This window comes from Macaca nemestrina, chromosome 4 (assembly GCF_043159975.1).
Source record: "Macaca nemestrina isolate mMacNem1 chromosome 4, mMacNem.hap1, whole genome shotgun sequence".
In the NCBI taxonomy this organism is placed as follows: Eukaryota; Metazoa; Chordata; class Mammalia; order Primates; family Cercopithecidae; genus Macaca; species Macaca nemestrina.
The window spans coordinates 127,754,035-127,764,465 of record NC_092128.1 but is presented as its reverse complement, the minus strand read 5'-3'; the positions used below and the strand labels follow the sequence as shown (position 1 = coordinate 127,764,465).

Below are 10,431 nucleotides of genomic sequence, written 5' to 3'. Positions count from 1 at the left end.
AATCAAATAAAACAATAAAATAACATTAGTAAGTCTTTCTCTTTCAGAAAATTATCCAAATATATATATATGTAAAATATATATGCAAAATTAACTTTCCAATCAAGAGACATACTTTCATTAAAGGGATTATTAAAGAATTTTAAGGCCAGGCATGGTGGCTCATGTCTATAATCCCAGCACTTTGGGAGGCTGAGGAGGGCGGATCAAGAGGTCAGGAGATTGAGGCCATCCTGGCTAACACGGTGAAAACCCGTCTCTACTAAAAATACAAAACATTAGCTGGGCGTGGTGGTGGGCGCCTGTAGTCCCAGCTATTTGGGAGGCTGAGGCAGGAGAATGTCGTGAAACCGGGAGGCAGAGCTTACAGTGAGCCAAGATTGCGCCACTGCACTCCAGCCTGGGCTAAGGAGCTAGACTCCGTCTCAAAAAAAAAAAAAAAAGTTTTTTAAAAACCAAGATCCAACATGCCTTTTCACAAAAGTCAGGAAAGATCTAATGATAAACAGAGACTGAAAGTGGCAAGACAAAACTAGACATTTCATGTAAATATGAATCAAATGAGAGAAGAGGTCAAAATATTACACAAAACACATCTTAAGTCAACTGTCGTATTTTATGAAATATACTTGAAGTCAAACTCCAAATAGACAAAGAAGAATTTTATTTTATTTTTTTGAGATGGAGTTTTGCTCTTGTTGCCTAGGCTGGAGTGCAATGGCGAAATCTCGGCTCACTGCAACCTCCACCTCTCGGGTTCAAGCGATTCTCCTGTCTCAGCCTCCCTAGTTGCTGGGATTACAGGCGCCCGCCACCACACCCAGCTAATTTTTTGTATTTTTAGTAGAGACGAGGTTTCACTATATTGGCAGGCTGGTCTCAAACTCCTGACGTCAGGCGATCCACCCACCTCAGCCTCCCAAAGTGCTGGGATTATAGGCATGAGCCACCACGACTGACTCACAAAGAAGAATATTAAACAATAATAAGATTCATTTGCCGGGAACCAATGACAAATCTGTATATAGGAGATTTTGTGTGTCTCTGTGTGTGTGTGTATCTCACATTAAGTTTCCAAATATATAAAGCAAATATTGTCAGAATGAAAGAAACACATAGAGAGCAATATAACTATAGTAGAATATTTTAATACTTCACTTTCTGTAATAAAGATTTTAAAAAGACAAAATATTGGTAAAGAAACAGAGGACCTGAAGGGAGTATAAAACAATTATTTATAACAGAGGCATAGAGAACACTCCTCAACAACATCACAATAAACAGCCTTCTCAATACCTCCTACAACATTCTCCTTGATAGACAACCTGGTAGACCAAGAAAGAAATTTTAACAAATTATTTAAAGCTAAATTTTTATAGATTACTTTCTATGACCAAAATGAGAGTATAGAACAGTAAGAAGAAAAAACTGAAAAATTCACAAATACATAGAAATTAAACATTACATTCTTGAACATGCTTGTTGAAATGTTAAAATAATTCATGCTGTGAAGATGTCCATCCTGCTCAATGTAATTTACAGACTTAATGCAATGTTGTTCAAATTTCTCATTGCATTTTTGAAGAAACAGAAACAGCAACCCCCAAAGTATATAAAGTCTTAAGAGATAAGAGTACCCAAAAATCTGCAATAAAATAAACAATTTTAAAGGCATTACAGTTTCTGATTTTGAAACACATTACAGAGCTACAGAATTATAACAATTTGGTATGAGTACAGAAGTAAAAATGTATACTAGTAGAGCAGAATGCGGCACATATATAAACTTTCTCATATATGATCATATAGGTCATTTGCATACCTGTAATTATTGCAGCATTGTTACTGAGAGCCAATAGGTAAAAGCAGTGCAAATCTGTCACCAAATTACTCAGTAGATATAATTTAAAATATAAAATACTTAAATATCACCTAGTATTTAAAAAGCACAAAATATTCTAACAACTATAAAGCTTGATGACATTGTGCAAAATAAAATGAGCCAGTCACAAAAAGAGAGATTGTATGAGATATACGAAGCAGTTACACTCTTAGAGAAAACAGAGTGGTGTTTGTAAAGTGCCAGGAAATGGGTAAAATTCATAGTTTTTTAATGGGTATTGATATTTAGCTTTGCAAGATAAAAACATTCTAGGAATATGTTGCATAACAATGTCAATATAATAGGACTAAAATAAATATTTAAAAATATTCTATTGTAAATGTTATATGTTTTTGACAAGTAAAAATAGACAATATCTAAAAGAGACACAGAGTTATGACAGTTTCTACATTATCTTTAAATAGAAAAGTTTTTCTCCCATACAAAAATAATACAGATTCATGAATAAATAGATGTTGAAACTAGGAGAATTTCTATGACTGCTCACCTAGACAAGATTAAATAACCATTCGCAACAAACCTATACCAGAAATATAAAAAGAACAGGGAAAATATTTACACGGGTAAACACAGAGATTGTTATATTGGTGGTAGACATATGGCTGATTCATATTTGACTTTGTTCCATACTGTCTTAAATTTTACAGAGTTAAATATTGGCATACTCAATTATAATATAAACCAAAAAACTAAAACAATTAACTCATTTGAGGTGGCATATCCTAAAATATGTAACACAAAAATATAAAATTCCAAAAGAAAATTAAAACATGAAATGTAAAACTTATTGGACACCATCAAGTACATCAATATATTCATTTAAAAACTCTTAGAAGAAGAATGTAGGGAAAAAGTAATGTAGAGGTTACTTGTAGACAAAAAAGCCTGAGAACTTCCCAAATTTTGATGTAGCAATAAAATTCCTAACCAATAATACTTGATTCAAGATTAGTTTACTTTAAAAACAGATAAAAATAAAGACTTTTCAAAATAAAAGGTGACAGTGTTATGATTCATTATGACTAGCACAGTTCTACATGAAGGGCTACATAGTGACCTGGCAAAGTGGATTATGCCTGTAATCCTACATCTTTAGGAGGCCAAGGCAGTAAGATAACTTGAGACCAGGATTTCAAGATCAGCCTGAGCAACATAGTGAGACTCTGCATATAAACACACAGAAATGCTAAAATGACTACATTATTTTGAAGGAAAAAAATGATGCTGGACAGCATCATAAAACTATATATAAATATAAAGCTATTAAATGTCAATATACACACACATATAGAATTCTTTACTCTCATAATGATGGAGCATAAAACCTTTAAAGTTATTCTATATAAAGAGAAACTAAAAATAAATCTGCATAAATCGGTCGATACCCAATAAAAAATAATACAGTTTTTAACATCAATAAAAAAACTGGAAAATATAATAGTTTTTGTATTAAATTGAAGTTGTTATGAAATTAAAATATATTGTTTTAACTTTAAGATGTTTTATGTAATCTCCACTTTTCAAGATAATTACATTGTACTGTAATACCTAACCTTGTTTTTAGACTCTCCCTTAATCACCTAGCCTTGTTTCCACGTGAATAGGCTGTCCCTTAGCTGAGAAAGCCAGACCAACTCCATTTGGCTCCTTCATTTACAAGGCTTCAAGGACTCCTTACCCACCCCCGTCCTCAAGGAGTTAACTTGTGTAAGCAGACTCTCAACATATCAGAGTCCAATTAACTGATAAGGTACTGAAGCAAGCCACGTACTAAGTTCCCAGGATTTTGCTCAAGAGATAACACCATAAAGCCTTGAGTTTGTGTCCGGCAGAATCCCCATATATAACATCTTATCAAATATTTAGAGCCCCTGCACCTGGAAACTGTTGCTCTGTAACCATTTGTCTTTTTAACTTCTTTACATGTTTTTACTTATGTAGAATTGCTGCAACTGAGCTCCCCCTCCCCTTCCTAACCCGAAGTATAAAACAAAATCAAGCCCCTTCCTCAGGGCCAAGAGAATTTTGAGCAGTTGGCCGTCTCTTGGTCGCCGGCTAATAAAGGACTCTTAAATTTGTCTCAAAGTGTGGCATTTCTCTCACTCACATACAACAGTATTTCCAGAAAGTATGTGAAATAAAATTTGAAAATAGTCAAAGCATGTCACAATAAACTTAAACAAAAATTAGCAGGGCATGCTGGCTCACGCCTGTAATCCCAGCACTTTGGGAGGCCGAGGCGGGTGAATCACCTGAGGTCAGTAGTTCGAGGCCATCCTGGCCAACATGGTGAAACCCCTTCTCTACTAAAAGTACAAAAATTAATCGGGTGTGGTGGCAGATGCCTGTAATTCCAGCTACTCAGGAGGATGGGGCAGGAAAATCACTTGAATCCAGGCGGCAGAGGTTGCAGTGAGCAAAGATCGCACCATTGCACTCCAGCCTGGGCAACAAGAGCAAGTCTTTGTCTCAAAAAATAAATAAATAAATAAAACATACAAAAATAAGCACTAAAATGAACAATGAAAAAGAAAACATATCTACAAGGAACACATAAAACAACAATAAACTGGTAATACTAACTTCATTTCTTTAAGCAATCATTTAAAAAATACATTAATTAAACTAATTAATAAAAAAAGGTGCCAGGCACAGTGGCTCATGCCTGTAATCCCAGCAGTCTGGGAGGCCAACACGAGTGGATCACATGAAGTCAGAAGTTCAAGACCAGCCTGACCAACATGGAGAAACCCCATCTCTACTAAAAACACAAAATTAGCCAGGCATGGTGACACATGCCTGTAATCCCAGCTACTAGGGCAGCTGAGGCAGGAGAATCACTTGAATCCAGGAGGCGGAGGTTGTGGTGAGACGAGATCGCACCACCCGCCATCACACTCCAGCCTGAGCAAGGACAGCAAAACTCTGTCTCAAAAAAAAAAAAAAAAAAAAAAAAGAGGAATCCCAGGACTCTGAGACGCTAAGGTGGGCTGATCAGTTGATCTCAAGAGTTTGAGGACAAATCTGGGGCATCATGGTGAATGGGAAGCAGGACTAGATTGCAGCTCCAACTCGGGCAAACAAAGTATTGTGTGGAGGCTTGCATCATAAATTTTAGCTTCATAATAACTGCAGGAATAAATCAGGAAACCTGAAATGACCCACAGATCCTCTGAATGAAGCAGACTGCTCCTACAGGACTCAGGAGACACCCCAAATACTGTGAGTGCCCAAACTGCAGAAGTGGAAAAGGGAGATCCTCCACCTCTGAACATGCACCCCCACTGGGAAAACTGAAGGTCTAGTTTGTGGGAGAAGATGCCGACCTTACCTGGAGGTGAGTCAATTGAGAGCCAAGTGAAATATGGGGGTGGAAGAAGCAGCAGAAAAGGCCCTAGGAGCTCACTGGGTCCGCAAGCAGGCCATTCCTTCCTGGCATCACAAGGATCTTTTTGGAGGGCAGCCACAGGCACAGGAAAAACATCACAGGGAGAAGAAAACCTCCAGCTGAACTTTGTGACAATTTGAACCAGCTGAGAAGCCTCTGGGCCAGAACTTGGCAAAGGGCCCAAATTCATCAGATCAATCCTGCAGACTCCACAGGTCACAGGCCGGGGAAGAACTAATGCCCTTTTCTTTCACAGCCAGGTGGGTGGCCTGGGGCAAGTTCTTAGCCCTGCTTGCTAACTGCCTGAAAACAGTCTTGGTGCTGTTAGGTGGGGCACAGTAGGAGTGAGACCAGCCCTTTGGACTGTGTAAAAGTTGGGTGAGGCATGTGACTGCCAGCTTTTCCCCACTTCCCTGACAACTTGCATGACTTGCCAGAGGCAGCCATTATCCTCCTAGGTACATAAATCCATTGACCTGGGAACTTCACCCCCATCCTCAAAAGCAGCCAAAGCAGGACCCACTCAAGGAGAGTCTGAGTTCAGACACACCTAGCCCTGCCCCTACCCAATGGTCCTTCCCTACCCACCCTCGGATCTGAACACAAAGGGCATACTCTAAGAAGTTGTAAGGCCCCACCCACTGGGTTGTTCTCCATACTACCACAGCGGATGCTCTCTGGAAAGCACCACTTCCCAGAAGGAGGTCAACCAGCACAGTAAGAAAGCATTAAATCACCAATGCTAAGAACACTAGAAGAGTCCATTTCACCCCCCTGCCACCTCCACTGAAACAGGTGCTGGTATCCACAGCTGAGAAACCCACAAACAGTTCACAACACAGAACTTCGGGCAGACAACCCTTAGTTCCGGCCCAAAGCCTGGTACACTTGCTGGGTGGCTAGACCCAGAAGAGAGATAACAATCAATACAGCTCGCTCTCACGAAGCCACATCCATAGGAAAAGGGGAGAATACTAAATCAAGAGAACAAAAGAATCTGAAAAACAGCCTTCAGCCCTAGACCTTTCTTCTGACAGAGCCTACCCCAATGAGAAGGAACCAAAAAACTAACTCTGGTAATATGACAAAACAAGGCTCTTTAACATCTCCAAATTATCACACTAGCTAACCAGCAAGAAATCCAAACCAAGAAGGAATCCCTGTTTTACCTGAAAAAGAATTCAGGAGGTTAGTTATCAGGCTAATAAGAAAGGCATCAGAGAAAGGCAAAGCCCAGTGCAAGGAAATTCAAAGAACAACACACAAAACAAAGGGAGAAATATTCAAGAAAATAGATAACATAAAAAACAATCAAAACTTCAGGAAACACTGGACACACTTATAGAAATGCTAAATGCTCTGGAAAGTCTCAGCAATAGAATTGAATGAGTAGAAGAAAGAAATTCAGGCCAGGCGCGGTGGCTCAAGCCTGTATTCCCAGCACTTTGGGAGGCCGAGACGGGCGGATCACGAGGTCAGGAGATCAAGACCATCCTGGCTAACACCGTGAAACCCCATCTCTACTAAAAATACAAAAAACTAGCCGGGCGAGGTGGCGGGCGCCTGTAGTCCCAGCTACTCCGGAGGCTGAGGCAGGAGAATGGCCTAAACCCGGGAGGCGGAGCTTGCAGTGAGCTGAGATCCGGCCACTGCACTCCAGCCCGGGCTACAGAGCAAGACTCCGTCTCAAAAAAAAAAAAAAAAAAAAAAAAAAAAAAGAAATTCAGATCTCAAAGACAAGGTCTTCAAATTAACCCAATCCAACAAAGACAAAGAAAAAAATAACAAGAAAATATGAACAAAGCCTTCAAGAAGTTTGGGATTATATTAAATGGCCACATCTAAAAAACATCTTAAGAGTTGTGAGACAAAAGTACCAGGTAACCTATAAAGTAAAAACTATCAGATTAACAGCAGATTTCTCAGCAGAAATCCTATAAGCTAGAAGGGACTGGGGCCCTATCTATCTTCAGCCTCCTCAAACAAAACAATTATCAGCCAAGAATTTTGTATCCAGTGAAACTAAGCATCACATATGAAAGATAGTCTTTTTCAGACAAATAAATTCTGAGATAATTCATCATTACCAAGCCACTACTATAAGAACTGCTAAAAGAGCTTCAAATCTTGAAACAAATTTTGGAAGTACACCAAAACAGAACCTCTTTAAAGCATAAATCTCACAGGACCTATAGAACAAAAATACAATTTAAAAAGCAAAAACAGAAAAACAAAAACCAAGGTACACACACAACAAATGGCTCGATAAATGAAATGGTATCTCACATCTAAATACTAACATTGAATGTAAGTTGCCTAAATCCTCCACTTAAAAGATACAGAATGGATAAGAATTAACCAACCCTCTGATGTCTTCAAGAGACTAACTTAACACATGAGGACGCACATAAAATTAAAGGGGTGGAAAAAGACATTTTATGCAAATGGCCACCAAAAGTGAGCAGGAGTAGCTATTCTATCAGACAAAACAAACTTTAAAGCAACTGGAGTTAAAAAAGGCAAAGAGGGACATTATATAATAATAAAAGGCCTTGGCTGGTTCAATCCCAGCACCTTGGGAGGCTGAGGCGGGTGGATCACAAGGTCAGGAGTTCAAGACCAGCCTGGTCAAAATGGAGAAATTCCATCTCTATTAAAAATACAAAAATTAGCCAGGCATGGTGGCAGGCACCTGTAATCCCAGCTACTTGGGAGGCTAAGGAGGAGAAATGCTTGAACCCGGGAGGGGGAGGTTGCAGTGAGCCAAGATTGCGCCACTGCACTCCAGCCTGGGCGACAGAGGGAGACTTTATCTTAAAATAAATAAATAATAGTAATAATAATAAAAGGCCTTGTCCAACAGAAAAACATCACAATCCTAAACATTCATGCACCTAACATTGGAGCTTCCAAACTTATAAAACAATTACTAATAGACCTAAAAAATGTGATAAACACAGTAAGAGTGGGGAACTTCTTCAAAAGCCCACTGACAGACCTAGACAGATCAAGACAGAAAATCAACAAAGAAACAAAGGACTTAAACTATACCTTGAAACAAATGGACTTAACAGATACATACAGAACATTCCATCCAAAAACTGCAGAATACACATCCTACTCAACAGCAAGTGAAACTTTTTCCAAGACAGACCACATAGGCCACAAAACAAGCCTCAATAAGTAAAAGAAAATTGAAATTATATCAGACACTCTCTCAGACCACAATGGAATAAAACTAGAAATCGGCCGGGCGCAGTGGCTCACACCTGTAATCCCAGCACTTTGGAAGGCCGAGGCAGGCAGATCACGAGGTCAGGAGATTGAGACCATCCTGGCTAACACAGTGAAATCCCATCTCTACTAAAAAATACAAAAAAATTAGCCAGGCATGGTGGTGGGCACCTGTAGTCCCAGCTACTCGGGTGGCTGAGGCAGCAGAATGGTGTGAACTCAGGAGGTGGAGCTTGCAGTTAGCCAAGGTCATGCCACTGCACTCCAGCCTGGGTGACAGAGTGAGACTCCGTTTCAAAAAAAAAAAAACTAGAATCAACTCCAAAAAAACCTTCAAACCCATGCAAATACATGGAAACTAAATAACCTGCTTCTGAATGATCATTGGGTCAAAAATGAAACCAAGATGAAAATTTAAAAATTATTCTAACTGAATGACAATAATGACCCAACCTATGAAAACCTCTGGGATACAACAAAGGTAGTGCTAAGAGGAAAGTTCATAGCCCTAAACACCTACATCAAAAAGACTGAAAGAGCACAAACTGAGACTGTAAGGTCACACTTCAAGAAACTAGAGAAACAAGAACAAACCAAATCCAAATGCAACAGAAGAAAGGAAATAATCAAGATTAGAGCAAAACTAAGTGAAACTGAAACAAAAAAAATACAAAAGATAAATGAAACAAAAAGCTGTTTTTTTAAAAAGATAAATAGGCCGGGTGCGGTGGCTCACGCCTGTACTCCCAGTACTTTGGGAGGTCCGGGTGGGCGGATCACAAGGTCAGAAGACTGAGACAATGCTGGCTAACAAGGTGAAACCTCATCTCTACTAAATATACAAAAAATTAGCTGGGCATGGTAGCGGGCACCTGTCGTCCCAGCTACTCATGAGGCTGAGGCAGGAGAATGGCATGAACCTGGGAAGCAGAGCTTGCAGTGAGCTGAGATCACGCCACTGCACTCCAGCTTGGGCAACAGAGCAAGACTCCATCTCAAAAAAAAAAAAAAAAAAGAAAAAGAAAATAAGAGAGAAACTCCAAATAACCTCAATAAGAAACAAAATGGGAGATATTACAAACTGATACCACAGAAATACAAAAGATCTATGTATACAAAATACAAGGCTACTATGAATACCTTTACACACATAAACTAGAAAACCTAGAAGAGATGAATAAATTCCTGGAAAAATAAAACCCTCCCACCCTGAACAAATCAAAAACAAGTAGCCAGACTTAAATAGTAATTTTAAAATTACCAACCAATAAAGTCCAAGACCAGAGAGATTCACAGCAGAATTCTACCAGACATTCAAAGAAGAATTGGTACCAATCCTATTGACACTATTCCACTAGACAGAGTAAGAGGGAACCCTCCCTAATTCATTCTATGAAGCCAACATCACGCTAATATCAAAACCAGAAAAGGACATGATAAAAAAGAAAACTACAGACTGATATCCCTGATGAACACAGATGCTAAAATCCTTAACAAAATACCAGCTAACTGAATCCAACAACATATCAAAAAGATAATCCATCATGATCAAGTGATTTTCATACCAGGGATGCAGAGATGGTTTAATATATGCAAGTCAATAAGTGTGATACACTACATAAACAGAGTTAAAAGTCACATGATCATCTCAATAGATGCAGAACAAGCATTTGACAAAATCCGGCATCCTTTATGATTAAAACTCTCAGCAAAATTGGCATACAAGGGACATACCTCCATGTAATAAAAGTCATCTATGACAAACCCACAGCCAACATAATACTGAATGGAAAAAAGTTAAAAGCATTCCCTTTGAGAACTGGAACAAGACAAGGATGTCCACTCTCACAACTCTTCTTCAACACAGCACTGGAAGTCCTAGCCAGAGCGATTAGACAAGAGAAAT

General features: G+C 39.0%; 1 protein-coding gene across 1 annotated transcript in view; it reads right to left on the bottom strand.

Moving 5' to 3' along the window:
* Positions 1 to 10,431, bottom strand: part of LOC105495927 (zinc finger protein 680) — a 61,964-nt gene that overhangs the window by 17,387 nt on the left and 34,146 nt on the right. The gene's annotated exons all lie outside the window — the stretch shown is intronic.